Here is a 14,876-nt window from a genome sequence, read left to right on the forward strand (position 1 = left end):
GGGGGTCGGCACGTCCGAGCCTTGTGTCCGAACCTGGCATGGTAATAACACCACGCCTGGTCAGGTGGAGGCCCCGGCCGTCGTGTTGGAAGCAGTCGGCGCGGCGTGGCGGCCGCCAGTTGCACCGGCAGTTCGGCCTCCAACCGCGCAGGGCGCTCGGGCGTCGTGGGCGTCGCCTCGGACGGCGGCAGGCTCCAGGTAGCCGCGCCGATGTGTTGGCCTGCCAAGGAGATCTTATCGGCTTCCCTGGCGAGGGTGCGGGGATCGGTGATCGACGTGCCAGCCAGGGCGAGGCGTACCGGGTGAGGCAGCTGGCGAAGGAACAGCTCGCGGAACAGAAAATCCGGAGAGTGCTCACCGAGCAACAAGAGCATATAGTCCATACGCTCGGACGGGCGCGTGTCGCCGAGCTCGGGCAGGTCGAGCAGGCGCCGTGCGCGTGCCGCCGGTGAGAGGGCGAAAGCGTCGAGGAGGAGCGTCTTCAGCGCGTCATACTTGTCAGCAGCCGGCGGGTGCTCGAGGAGGCTCAGGGCGCGGGCCGCGGTGGCGGAACCGAGCGCTGCCACGACGTGGTGGAAGCGGGTGTCGTCCGCGGTGATGCCGCGCAGGGCGAACTGGGAGTCTGCCTGGGCGAACCAAACAGCCGCGTGAGCCTCCCAGAAGGTAGGCAGTTTAAGAGTCACTGCCGTGTCCATGTCGGTAGGTCACCAGTGAAGGAGCTGCGCTCCAACGCGAGTCGAAAGAATTGACGCGACCAAAGACGGAATTCGTCCGAGTTGCTTTATTAAAACAAAACAGCTCAGGTATTCTCACAAGCCCGTTTATCGGGCAGCAATATATATACACATTTATGCCGGGGCGTTTGCCCGGGAAAACCGAGACCGGGCATGCCCGGGTGTCAAGGGCGAGTCCTGGAAAGGCGAGTCTGGACATGCCCGGGCGTCCTGGACGCGGCCTGACAAGTCGAGGCTGGACGTGCCCGAGCGCTCTGGCAAGCCCTGGAAAGGTGAGTCTGGACATGCCCGGGCGTCCTGGACGCGGCCTAGCAAGTCGAGGCTGGGCGTGCCCGGGCGCTCTGGGCGAGCCCTGGAAAGGCGAGAGCGGGCATGCCCGGGAAAGACGAGACCAGGCGTGCCCGGGAGGTTCGGGCGTGCCCGGGAACAGCGAGTCCGGGCATGCCCAGGAGAGGCGCGTCTGGGCCCGTCCGGACGAGCCCGGCATGGCGATCGCGCCCTGGCCACGTCCTGGCAGGTGCAAGGCGATTGTGTACATTCAGCGGGAACCACTACAACATCTTGTATCGCAAGTGGGTGGAGGTTCCCTCTGTGAGAACTTCCTGGCTGGTGATAGTCCCTGACAAATTTAAGAACGTCATATTACAACAGGTGCATGGTACCCGCTCCGGCGGCCATTTGGGCAGGACAAAGACAACATCTCGGGTCCGCCGGAGGTTCTATTGGGTTAATATGGGGCGCGACATACAGGACTTGTGTCGGAGATGCGACGCCTGTTCTGCCAAAAAGGGACCAGCACGGAGGATGAGGGCCCCCCTTAAATTACACCAGGTGGAGGCCCCCCTTGAGCGGGTGGCTATGGACATTCTAGGACCACTACCCCGCACCCGCCAAGGTAACAAATACATCCTCGTTGTAATGGATTATTTCACCAAGTGGCCGGAGGCCTACGCCCTCCCCAAACAAGAAGCCGGGGTGGTAGCGCAGGCCTTCATGGAAGGATTTGTATGTCGGCATGGGATTCCACAGGAGCTGCACACTGATCAGGGACAACATTTTGAAAGCCAATTGCTAAAAGATGTGTGCAGGACCCAGTACTGTGTGTGCAGGACCCAGTACCTCTAACGAAGGGGGCTCGTAGTGTCAGAGGACTGGGGGGTGATAGTGGGAGATGCCCGATGTGGAGGGATGGCAAATTTGCCATCCCTCACATCCCCCGGGCACATGAGCTATAGATTATGGGGTTTGGCAGTGTAAGCTCGCCGAGGGCGGGTTAGGAAAATGATTAGGGACCTAGAGATGACCATAGGTAACTGTAGAATTAAGTAGTGACATGTACTTGTAGAGGGGACGTAGAATAGATTAGTGGATTATAACGACGAGGGAGCGCAATAATATAAGGGGCGACTGGGAAGCGCGAGTTTTAGAAGGGCACCAGGTAGATCAGATGATGCCGTGTGTGTGAGAATCTTTGTGTTGAGCAAATGAGGAATTGCTCGTGAGAGATGTGTGTATGTGAAGGAGGTGATGGAGCAGCATATGGTGAAAAGCGCGATTGTGAGTTGTATTGAGCGAATGGTCCCGGAGGAAGGAGGGTGCAGGGGGCACCAGGTGTGAGCACAGGTGTGCAAGTGAACAGGTGTATGGAGAATGGTTGAATGGAATAACTGGTCTGGAGTAAATGGAGTATGGAATGGATGGTGTGGAGTGAGTATGGTGGAATATGTGGAGTGGAGTGGTTGGTGCGAAGGGAGTGGATGGGGAATATGGACCCCTATCACAAATACCGGGGAGGGTAGTTTAAGAGTAGGTAGAGGGTATAGGTAAATTGTGGTGGATATTGGCATCTGTGGTGCGTGTGGTAGAATGGTGTTTGGATGGGTGCATTAGTGAAGTGGAAATGGCTGGGTGTGTGGCCTGTAGGAGGGATGGTTGGTTGAGCACTCCGCCACTGTTAGGATGTCGGCCAGGTGAGGCCGCAGGTGGGCTCTGGGAGCCGGTAGATTTCAATGGGGCCCGAGGATCCAGAGGAAGGACCCGGGTAGCCCAGTGCCAGAGAGGGCACCGAGGGAGTAAGCGCCAGGGAGGGCTTTCCCCAGGTAGATAGGTAGGGTGAGGAGCTAGGTAAGCTCGGGTGGCAACTTCAGTGGCGGAGGCGCACAGGTAAGTAGACCTGTTAGGGGAGCCACATGACCCAGTCCTGAAATTGTGCGAAGGCACAGGGAGTTGAATTGGGGGAGTGAGACCCCAAATTGATGAGCACCACAGTTTGGTCAATGGGAATTGGTTTTTAGAACCGCATCGAGTAAGATAGCCAATGGATTGGCAGGGAAAGACCCCGGGTAGTGTAAAGTGTGTTAATGTCATTTAGGAAGTAGTTAGGATTGAAATCTCCTCGCACCATCTGCATTCACTCACCTCAGGTGACGACGGTGCTCCACACCGTGACATGGTTTGTTGTTTTATTTTTGTGCAAATGTTTTGGATTGTGAGACACATCATGACGTGGGTGTGACATTGTGCTTGATGTTCCATCTCTCCCTCCTTATGAGGATTGATGATGAATTGGTGATGGCAAATTTGGTTAGACATTGGGATTGTGACGAATTTGGTATTAGGGGAGATATGGGAAGACAGGACGTAGTGACGAATTTGTAAATATGGGTAAGGGCAAGGGTGGAGTAGGTGACAGGGGGGGGGGGGGCGGGTGACGTATGGTAGGGACGAGCTTTCTCACTTCGCTCTCCGTGCGCACCTCGTTCTGCATTGCCTTGATTGATGTGTACCCTTGTGCCCTTGCCCTCGCTAACGTTGCCATCTCTTTCTTCCTTCCCCGACCCATGGATCGTGCTCTCTGGGCACTGAGGGGGAGCGTGCGGGAGGCCGCGTCTCTGTGCCCGGATCCCCGCAACCAGCTGCTGGCATCGATGCACCACTTTATGGACCATGTTGTTGTGGCCGAGCACCACCATATGGACCACGGTACTGTGGCCGAGCACCACTGATGGACCCCACGTGTTGGGGCCTAGCCCCTCTGCTGGGACCGGCCACGATGGCCCAAGGGAGATCTTGCTTGCGGACCTCGGTGAGGTGGCACCAAGCCCACAGGTGAACCACCCATAGCTGGCCCCCTGTGGGCCATAAATAAAATGGACACGGTTGTGCTTTTTGTTTTTATTATGTCCAAATAGGCCGCAAGTAACGAAGCAAAGAACATCAAGAACATAGGCCAGCAGAGGGAGCTGAGAAGAACAAGATCATCAGTGTGTTGTTTTTATTGTGATGAAATGTGTGCAATGAGCACTGGATGGTGCTTTGGTGTTTTTCTGGTGCTGATTGGTGCTGATTGGTGCTTTATGGTGCTTTGGTGTTTATTGGTGCTGGTGCGTCGATGCAGTGCATGCTGTCTCCTCCCTCCCACAGGATTTTCTTTTTGTGTCTCCTGAAAGAGAAAATGACAGGTCCTGGGTTGCGTTTTGTAAATAATGAAATAGTGTAACTTGTACATAATGCTCCCCACCGTCCATGTTTAGTTTGAAAACCATTCCGTAATTCGGTTAACTGTGGGCGTGAATCTGTCAAGCAGGGTGCAACGCAAATAGCGGGACATATTTATTTGTGTTTTAAAACTGTCGCACTCAGGGTCAGATAAATTGTGGAGGGAAATTACACCTGCGTGTCACATTAAGTTAAAGTTTTATAGGCCCCGGACGTGCCTGGAGGAGGAAGGGGGCAGTGTAACGGATTTGAGAATCCTGTCTTTGTAAATATGACCCTCTTGTAAATAGTTCTTGTAAATACCTCCATTTGTGATAAAGGTCAAAGGTCATCCCTTTAGCTAGTCCATCGCATACATGTAGAAAATCATAGGACCTTCTAAATAGTTATCTCTTTATTCTATGTCAGTATAAGGCTCTGTTTTTGAACTAGTTCATTGCGTTGCACCAAATCAAATAAGATAGATCCCCTTTCAATGGCCCCAGAACCTCCATTGCCAACCGCATTGCCAACCGCATTACCAACTGCATTCGCCCTCCATTACGCACGCGGTCAACTCGGGGAAGAAGGTCATGGCCTGCCCATTGTCATCAGGAGGTGGAGCCAGGAAGCCCTTGCGCCCAACCAGGACTCGGTGGGCACGGCTTGGTAAGGTGTGGCTATGGCTTGGTCGGGCATGGCTATATAACCCGTCGAGGGAAGCCCCCACCCAGCAGATGATCGAGGGAGCCAGAGGCGTGTCGAAGCAAAAACCAGCCCTGCCGCGTGCAACAAGATACGTGTGCCTGCCGCGTGGAACGAGATACGTGTGCCTGCCGCCGCCTTGCTCGCTTCCAGCCCGGAGCGGACCTGCTTGCTGTGCCGCCCTGCCAAACCTTCCAGCCCTGTGGTCCCACCTTCTTCTCCCTCCAGCCAATCCAATCTGCAATTCCCCAGTCGTGTGAGTCTGCCTGTCGTCTGTCCTTTGTGTTGTCCTGGGAATAAGTTAAGCTTGTATAAGCTAAGGATTGCACTCAGTCTTCTATTCTTTCCCTGTATATTACTTTTATTTCTTCTCTTCTTCTTTGGTTTTGTATAAATAGTAATAAATCCCTGTTATTTCTTACCTTTGGTTTCTTCATTCACATCCGATCATCTTTGTGATTTCCCCCATTGAGTACCTGTGGCACGATTTGGCCAACGCTCAGAATCGGGTTAGTCATTGTAAACGGCTCGCTCCGCAGTTCGCTTCGCTCGGCGCAATCAATCAATTACGCTGCGGCACGAGCGGGAGTATCTCCTTGTGTACCGGGAGGTGCTGGTACTTAGGTCATAGGACGGATAGGCCTAATACCCTATTCAGCGCTGAACGGGCGTGACGTCATACCCCCAGGATCGACGACGGCCAGTATACAGGACAAGGGGTTAACCCCCCTTGGCAAGGGGAGCGCTGTCGTCCCAGATCCGTAACAATATATATATATATATATATATATATATATATATATATATATATATGTATGTATATATATATGTATATATATATATATATATATATATATATATATATATCTATATATATATATATTGTTGTGGATATGAGAAAAATTTTTGTTGTTGTTGTTGTAAAAGGTTGTTGAAAATATCGCCCCTCCTCCCTCCGTTTGTGGTTGTATAAAGGTCAAAAGGGCGTTCCCGTAGTTAGTTCCATAAAGCATACATGAAGGACACCATAATACCCCTGTTCAGTAGCTTATTTCCTTATTATGTGTATTAGGGTAAGGCCTTGTCTTCCATTAAGATGACACTCCATTGCACCAAGTGAAACAAGATAGATCCCCTTTCATCCCTATTCCCAAAACCTCCATTTCCAACTGCTTCAATGCCAAGCCTCAATTGCCAATTACATCCCCTCCAAGCCTCAATTACCAACTGCACTGGGCAGTTTGTCAGGTTTGCTACAGCTGTGGGTTGTTGATTTCGCCCCAAAACCACCATTGAACATGTGCTCGGGTCGGGGAAGAAAGGCGTGTCTCCACCTCGTCATAGAGGGGAGGAGTGAGTCAGCCCCACTCAACCAACCACGAACCAGGGGTTGGACTTGGAGAGGGTGAGGAGAGAAACATCAAGGAGGTTCGCGAAGGTTCAGGGGCGTGGCATATATAACCCGAAGAAGATGCCCCCGCCTCAGATGTGTCCTGGAAAAAGCACGCGACATATACACAGCAGCAGCAGCAGCAGCAACCACAGCAGCAGCCACCGCAGCTTGGGGCCTTGACGGCAGTTCTTGAGCAGGGCCGCGAAGGAACGATGGCTGCGAAACGCGCCGATCGTGCTGCAGTACCCGTGGACCTTCCTCTCCCTCCAGCCATTCACCTCCTGCCAGTCCTATTATCATTCCCCCGCGTGTCTGTCCTTGTTTGTTCTGTCCCTGGGTTAATTAAGACTGTAGGTAAGCTGGCGTTGCCCTGTGTCTCTAATATCTTCTGTACATTATTTTATTATCTTTCCTTCTCCTTGATTCTGTGGAAGAATTATTTCTACTGTATACACTACTTCTAAAACTTCCAGAAACTCGTTTTAGCAAAATCAATGTTTTATTCACTTTTGAGAGTTTTGCTGTATTCTACCAAATGTACTAATTAGATATTAATGACGTTGTTCTGTCGGTCGTGGCTGTAGCTCCTTCTGTAGGTCTTTTGTTGAACCTCGTTCAGTTGTTGACCAGTCTCCAGTTGGTTGATCAGGTCAACTGGTCTTCAGTTGTTGAGTCACTCTCCCAGTCCACTGCTTCTCCGTCACTCTCCCAGTTCTCTCTGCTGCCCAATGCAACTTTCTCTTGGTTTTAAAGGCCCAGACTCCTTCATCCAAAAGCCTTTATTTGGCTCTTTTGGCCAGCCCTCTATTTTGGGAGACTGAGAGCACCACATTATTTCTGTTCAAGAGGTCAAATGCTCTGACCTGCTGAGGGGGAATTTGCAGCCTGTGCTCCATCTATGGAACACAGGCTAACTATTGATAGACACAGATGGCAGTCCAAGAGCGGTACACATTCTGTCTTGAATTATATTGCTCTTTGCTCATTTGTAAGTAAAACATATTCCACTTTACACAAGATCACATTGAGATATATTCTAGCAATATTGTCAATAAGAATATTTATTCCCTGACAGTTACTTTGAGCGTGTATATAGTAGGAATAAATTTAGTAGTACAGTGAAACCTTGACTTACGAGTTTAATTCGTTCTGTGACCGAGCTCGTAACTCAATTTGCTCGTTTCTCAAATTAAATTTCCCCATTAAAATGCATTGAAATGCTATTAATCCGTTCCAGCCCGACAAAAACCACACCAATTTTTTTTTAAATATACAGTATATATAAAAATATCTCGCGCTTTATATTTCACCTGTATGCAGCATACAAGTTGGCAGGATGGCCTGGACTGGAGGTACGCACACTTGACTCTAAACTGTCCAGCCTGGGTTTGAATCCCGACCCAGCTTTAACCTGTCATGTCGGTGTTTCACAGGCAGGGTGATTCATCAATGTGTGTACCGCTAAACTGGGCGCCCCGTTTGCGTCCCATTAGTTGTTGGATGTTAAGGATCTCACCGTCTTTTCCACAAAGAGAAGGCGAGCTATCGCCGGCACTCTGAACAAGTTGTGGCCTGGCATGCTCTTCTCCTCTGCCGTTATATACGTCCTCCTCGGCATCCTGCGAGCTGCTTCTCCGTCAACCACACAAACAACAACTTCTCCATCTCTTCATGGATAGAGGTCCGGAGCTTTGAAATAATCGTAACGCCCTTGGCTGGCGTTATAGCCTTTATCGACTCCTTCTGCTTCAAAATCGTACATATCGTAGAAGTACTACGATCGTACTGCCTCACCAAGTCGACAACACGCACACCTCGCTCATGTTTTTCGACGATTGCGTGTTTTATATCCAAGCACATCATCCTCTTCTTCTTCTCAGTACTGCCCTTGGCACTCAATTTCTTAGGACCCATGGTTAAAACTAAGACATTTTCCAAAATAACCAAAATGCGAAAACAAAGCAGCAGCGATATACGGCAGAGATGCTTGCACGGCAAGATAACCACGTGACCGGAACCCACCTGGTGGCGGGTGGCGTAAGCTCCAAAATAACCAAAATGCGAAAACAAAGCAGCAGCGATATACGGCAGAGATGCTTGCATGGCAAGATAACCACGTGACCGGAACCCACCTGGTGGCGGGTGGCATAAGCTCCAAAATAACCAAAATGCGAAAACAAAGCAGCAGCGATATACGGCAGAGATGCTTGCACGGCAAGATAACCACGTGACCGGAACCCACCTGGTGGCGGGTGGCGTAAGCTCCAAAATAACCAAAATGCGAAAACAAAGCAGCAGCGATATACGGCAGAGATGCTTGCATGGCAAGATAACCACGTGACCGGAACCCACTTGGTGGCGGGTGGCGTAAGCTCGTAACTCAGATCTCGGCTCACATCTCAAAGCAATAAACCGCCCGAGCGACGGCTCGTATCTCGGAAAACTCGTAAGTTGGTGCACTCGTAAGTCAAGGTTTCACTGTATTTCCAACCTTTTGGTCTTCTTCTTCTTACATCCGTGTCGCCTTTGTCTTTTCCCTATTGAATACCTGTGGCGCGATCCGGCCAACGTTCGGGAATCGGGTTAGTCGGGGTAACTGTTCGGCCGCGGTGCCATCCGCTCGGCAAACAACATCTTATCCGCGGTCCGTAACAATATATATATATATATATATACATATATATATATATATATACACACACACACACACACATATTGTCGCGTGATTGCCCCTCGGTTAAGACCGGGGGATCGCGGATGGACTCAAGCTTACTTGGAGGCGTGTTTCCAATTCAATTCCAATTTGTTTCCAATTCGACACACGAGCCGGGGGATTGGGGGAGGATACCGCGCTTACCTGTTGGCCCCATGCAGTCTTCACCTATGAAGTGATTAAATTCACACGGACATGGAATTATGTACAACAAGAAACGATTTATTTTTACGGAACCCGAGAACAACAGACGCGATGGTGAGTAAATAATGTTCTTAAATTGGGATCCGGCACATCTCACTTCACATACAAGACAAATGGAAGGATAATCGAAAGGAACCGTTGTGTGCGCGTTTGTGCTTGGGCTTATCTGTCTGGGTGTAGTCATCAGGAATTGTCCGGGATGGTCAGCTCCAAGCGCAGTCGTCCGATCGTGCTCCAGTTGGCATGAACCACTCGCACGTTGGTGCGAACACCCCTCTCTGCACGGTCCGTCCCGTGCCACACAGCACAGCACGCAGGCACCAGGAGCACGGACAACAGGGGAGGATGATCGTCAGCGCTGGTCTCTCCACCAAAGTCCAAATGCAAGAACAGGTCCAGCACGAAGGGACAGTCCAGAGCATGAGGCCAAGAGAAGAGAGAAGTGGAGGTGAAGACAGGCAGAGGCAAAGAGAGAAAATGTTAGTCAGCGAGTCATTTTGCTCTCGCGGTGTGATGTCAGCCCTACCCCTCTTCCAACCAGTGCCTCGTTTACTCGTCACCTTTCGCGCCTTTTTACGTCACTGGTGCTTCTCCTCCAACCAGTGCGTAGCTTGTTGGTCGTTCGTTCGCGCCCGCCACACCGATTGGCCGTGGTGTCATCGGTCGGTGGCCAATCAGTGTGTCGCTCCTTCACCTTCCTTACCCCCAATCATGGGGAAGCTTTGTGCCCCTTCCCCGACCAATCACACGTTCTCCTGGGCGTGGCTATTGCCTGCCTTGTCAATGTTTGATCGCTATGCCAGCTGGTGATGTGGCTGGCTGCAGCCTCATCGGCGGTGCCCCAATCTGGCGTCCTGCCTGTGGTTCTGCAAGTCTTATTGTGGGAGAGGGAAGTTAATGAATGTGTGCAGCTAAGGGCCTAGCTAATGTATGTGGTGTGTTGCCATAAGGGACACAGGTATGTTCACAGAGGGAACGAAACACAATGGAGTTAGCATATTCCCTACAACTACTTAACATGCCCCGCCCCCTTGTGGCGGGGACGAAGATACACTTAATCCGACATACGGGCTACAGGTCCCTGACTTACTGTACATCGAGATGGTTCTATCACGATCATCGGAGCACCTACTGATGCAGATCTACCTGGATCTAGATATTCCCCCATACCCCAAATTCATAACAGCCCCCCCCCTCCCCCACCCCACCCCCCCCCCCGGGACCATAGCCCCTGCAAGGTTCACTGCAGGCGCTACCATTCCAGTCTTAACACTTACTGTCTCACACTTAATTAACCTATGAAATAAAGCAGGAGGGCTGTGGGAAGTGAGCCGAAGCTACCGACCTATGCTCGTTAACATGCTAATCCCCTTAAACAATCACACAGTCAAATATTTACAATGATTCAAATTCGTTGTTCCTTCGGAGGGAGGAAACAAACAACACACGCAAACCTACTTGACCACAAACTTAACCTTAAACTTGCAAATTTCAAAAATTCAAGGACTCTATAAACATTTGTACAAACCCCTTCCCACAGACCGCGTCCGCCGGTGGATGCCACAAGACGCAACCTTACCTGCAGGGCCATCCCAATGCACTCCTAAATTTCTGCGGGCCCTGTCATGGTGTTACAGGTGAGTGACATGGCTTGGTGGATTTCGCCCACATTCATTCAACACAAACCCATAACCACTCATACACATTCCACAAATCAGCAAGACACTTAAATCAATACACTTACTTACTCCACCCCCCTGCAGGACCATGGCATAGATGTCATTTCATATGCGTTTCCCTCAATTAGGCAGCGTGGAGGTACCGCACAATCAAGATGATGGGGCGCTTCAGGCTGTGGTGCCCGCAGTCCAAAAACAAGTCACTTGACTTACAAGTTAATTGCCCCCCCCCCCCCCCCTTGCAGTCCAAAAACAAGTCACTTGACTTACAAGTTCATTGCCCCCCCCCCCCCCCCTTTACCTCTTGGCCCTGTGACAGTCAAACAGCCCTTTCCGGCATTACCCCGCCGGTGGGGGTCTCCACACACCAGGCTCCGTGGTTTTCTCTCCGTGGCTTCACGCTGTTGAATCCAAAGCTTTCAGAATCATTGGAATCTCCCGCGATGAAGCTATCTCTGAGGGCCTTTCACTCACTCACCGCAGGCAGGTAGGTGGTCTTTCTGTCTTCTACCGACTCCTCTCCGGCCTTGCTCCCCCAGCTCTCTCTGTGCTCTGTCCCCCAAATATTCCTACAGGTCGCACAAGATCTGCCAGCCACCCTCTGATGGTTAAACTGCCGAAATCTCGGCTCTCTGCTCACCTTCACTCTTTCATTCCTCTTTTCTCCCGCCTCTGGAACAAACTCCCACACTCACTTCAATCACACTCCTCCCTCCAGGTCTTCAAAACAGCTGTTCACCACCATCTCTTATCTTCCCCCATCCAAAACCTTGATCTTTTCTACCCCCACTAATTCACCCCAGATCCACCTTGTTTGAAATTCCAACTTCTTTCCTGGAAGTCTTGGCAGTGTCCATATGTTTTATACCTCTCCCACCCCCCCCCCCCCCCACCCCTTTCCCATGCCTCCCCCCCAAAGCCCTCTCCCTCCCACAGTTCTCTCCATGTCTCCATGTCTCTCGGTCCCTGCTCTCAAATGTTGTGTTTGTGTCCTTCCCCCTCTCTCCCCATCTTGTCTACCGCTCCCGATGTTATTTGTTTTGTGTGTCTGTTTGTCTTTCTGTGTGATTAATGTTCGCTCTTTCACGAGCCTCGATCTTGTATACAAAAAAAAAAAAAAAACTCTGCCTATCTGCCTGTCTGTCTGTCTGTCTGTCTGTCCGTCATACCTGTGGTTTTCCAGACTTTAATGAGCCATCAAAGCCAGTACCAGGAAAAATCACAGAACTGTCGGAAAGTGTCCGTAAATGAAAATTTACATAAAAACTGTAAACGTATCTGTGAAAAAAATAAAAACCTCAATCGATATCCAACATTTAAAAATTGTAATTCATACAACTGTAAAGAAAAGAAAAAAAACAATGAAAATGTCCGTAAAAAAACCATAAACGCATCCGTTAAATAAATAAATAAATAACACCTGAATTGATATCTCGCAGCAGGTCGGTGATGCTTGCCGACAATCATAAAGCTTCTATTTATTATTTACCTTCATGCTACGGTTCGTTATTCGCCAAAAGGCGTTTGAATTGCGCGCCAAATCCAAACTGCCACTCATCCTCCCCATATCTAAATCTTCCCTGAAGATACACGAAAAGGATAAAAAGTAAACTCGTTTTTAGTAAACACAATTTTAGTTACGTTATATTTTGGCTTCATTTAAATTTTCACGTTTTCAAAATTTTTCAGAAATAAAAAATAAAAAATCATGTTATGTTTACATGACATTAAGACACTAAACACACGGTAAGTGCCCTGACCCGACAACCCCTCAACCCGATAACCACCACTTTGTCCCAACACTTGTCCCAACACTTGTCCCAACCTTGGGACTTGGTTGTCCCAACCTTGGGACAACACTTGTCCCAACACTTGTCCCAACACCACTTTGTCCCAACCACCACAAGGTCCAAGGGCCTTTCACTCACTCACCACAGGCAGGTTGGTGGTCTTTCCGTCTTCTACCGACTCCTCTCTGGCCTTGCCCCCCCCAGCTCTCTCTGGGCTCTGTCCCCCAAATATTCCTACAGGTCGCACAAGATCTGCCTGCAACCCTCTTATGGTTAAACTGCCAAAATCAAGACTCTCTGCTCACCTTCACTCCTTCATTCCTCTTTTCTCCCGCCTCTGGAACAAACTCCCTCACTCTCTTCAATCCCACTCCACCCTCCAGGTCTTTAAAACAGCTGTTCACCACCATCTCTTATCCTCCCCCATCCAAAACCTTGATCTTTTCTACCCCCGCTAATTTCGGTCCCCTTGTGTTTTATACCTCCCCCCCCCCCCCCCTTCCCACGCCTCCTGCCCCCAAGCCCTCTCCCTCCCACACTTCTCCCTGCTCTCAAATGTTGTGGTTGTGTGCTTCCCCTTCTCTCCCCATCTTGTCTTCCGCTCCCTCTTTTTGTATATTTTGTTTGTCTGGTTGATTTGTTTGTGAAATAAATGTTAGCTCTTTCACGAGCCTCGATTCAGTATACAAAAAAAAAAAAACTGGCCCACATAACCACCCCACCACAGACACTGCCACTGACTATAAGAAGCGTGAGAGGTAAAAGGCACGGTAAATGGCGATGGTGGCAGATCAGCTCTTCCCCTTCATTCCGGGTTAAACACCCAAACATCGATGCGCTAATTGGCCAAAAGTGTCTCATTGACACCTTATCACTCTGCTCCCTCACCCCTACAAGTAGCAGCTTCCCCGTGTTTGCCCCCATACCTGTAAATCAGTGCCGCGAGCATGGCTCACGTTAATCACAGAGCTCCGTCACGTACCACAGTTTGGAGGCAGACTGGCCACAACTCAATGCAGAGGTCAGGTGAGGGCGGGGCTAAGCAAGGATGTGCCAATCAGCAGGCATAGTTATACCAAGGAAATTATTCATCCACTTTCTGGCCCCACCCCTGCGAAGGTATTATAAAAGAGCAGGAGTGCAGATACTCGGCACGTTGGTTTTTTGGCTTGGCTGTGAAAGATACTGCTACTCATCCTGCAGCCCACTGCTGACTCATGGTGCTTCGCAGGGAGAAGCAACGTGGCGGAACGGTCGCTGCAAAAGTGGGTTCGAGCAGAGCAAGCGCCGTCGAGAGCGCACCGATTCGGGCCAGACGAATCCACGCTTGCACATCTTTTGGTTCTCACACAATAGGTTATTTATCTCATGCATTCGTTTCTCGGCTAACTTTATTTTGTCGTTCTCTCTTGAACGCAACAACCTCAAAAACACGTTACATTAGTTATATACATGTGCCTGTTGTTTGTGTCCTTTATGACATCCTCAAAAACAGTACGTTTCCGGTTTGGAATGATTTTCAATTTTGTTTGAAATTAAACATCACCTCAGGCAGAATAACAAAACATCATCTCACTCCTCTCTGTGCATGTGCGATCGTGACTGTATCAGAGTCAAAGTACGGTAAAATGACAGGTTTGTTTTCGGATGCATGTTCAAAATATAACACTTGATGAAATTAGTTGTTCCTCGATCATAAACTGATGCTTAACGACAGACAGACAGATGGGTGAACAGACCTGACCCAATTGCTTAACCCCGCTTTTCGCTTCGCATGCTGATGAGTACCTGATGAGGGACATGGCTGAAGGTCAAGTGGCAGGTCCATTATTAGCCCCCGTTGGATTTAGCCCATAAGCTTATGGATTGGGCCTCGTCCATCCATCTGTGCGTGCGTCCACAACCATATCTCAGAGATGCATGGACCGATTTTATTTATGGACCATTTGGACCAAGACGATACATGATGGTATACATATATGCACATCATTTTGCTTCGCAATGCGATCAAAGATGGCTGACTGGCGGCCATTTTAGTTGTAAAAAAAAACAAATGTTGAACATGTCCTCAACCATTTATCGGACATGCATTTACCGATGTTGTTTAAACTTGGCACACAGATAATGAGTGATTGCATACATTGCATAGTGATTGCAAGTCATTTTCTTTCGAGATCAGAT

Source organism: Myxine glutinosa, chromosome 8 (assembly GCF_964187855.1).
Source record: "Myxine glutinosa chromosome 8, kmMyxGlut1.1, whole genome shotgun sequence".
Taxonomy (NCBI): domain Eukaryota; kingdom Metazoa; phylum Chordata; class Myxini; order Myxiniformes; family Myxinidae; genus Myxine; species Myxine glutinosa.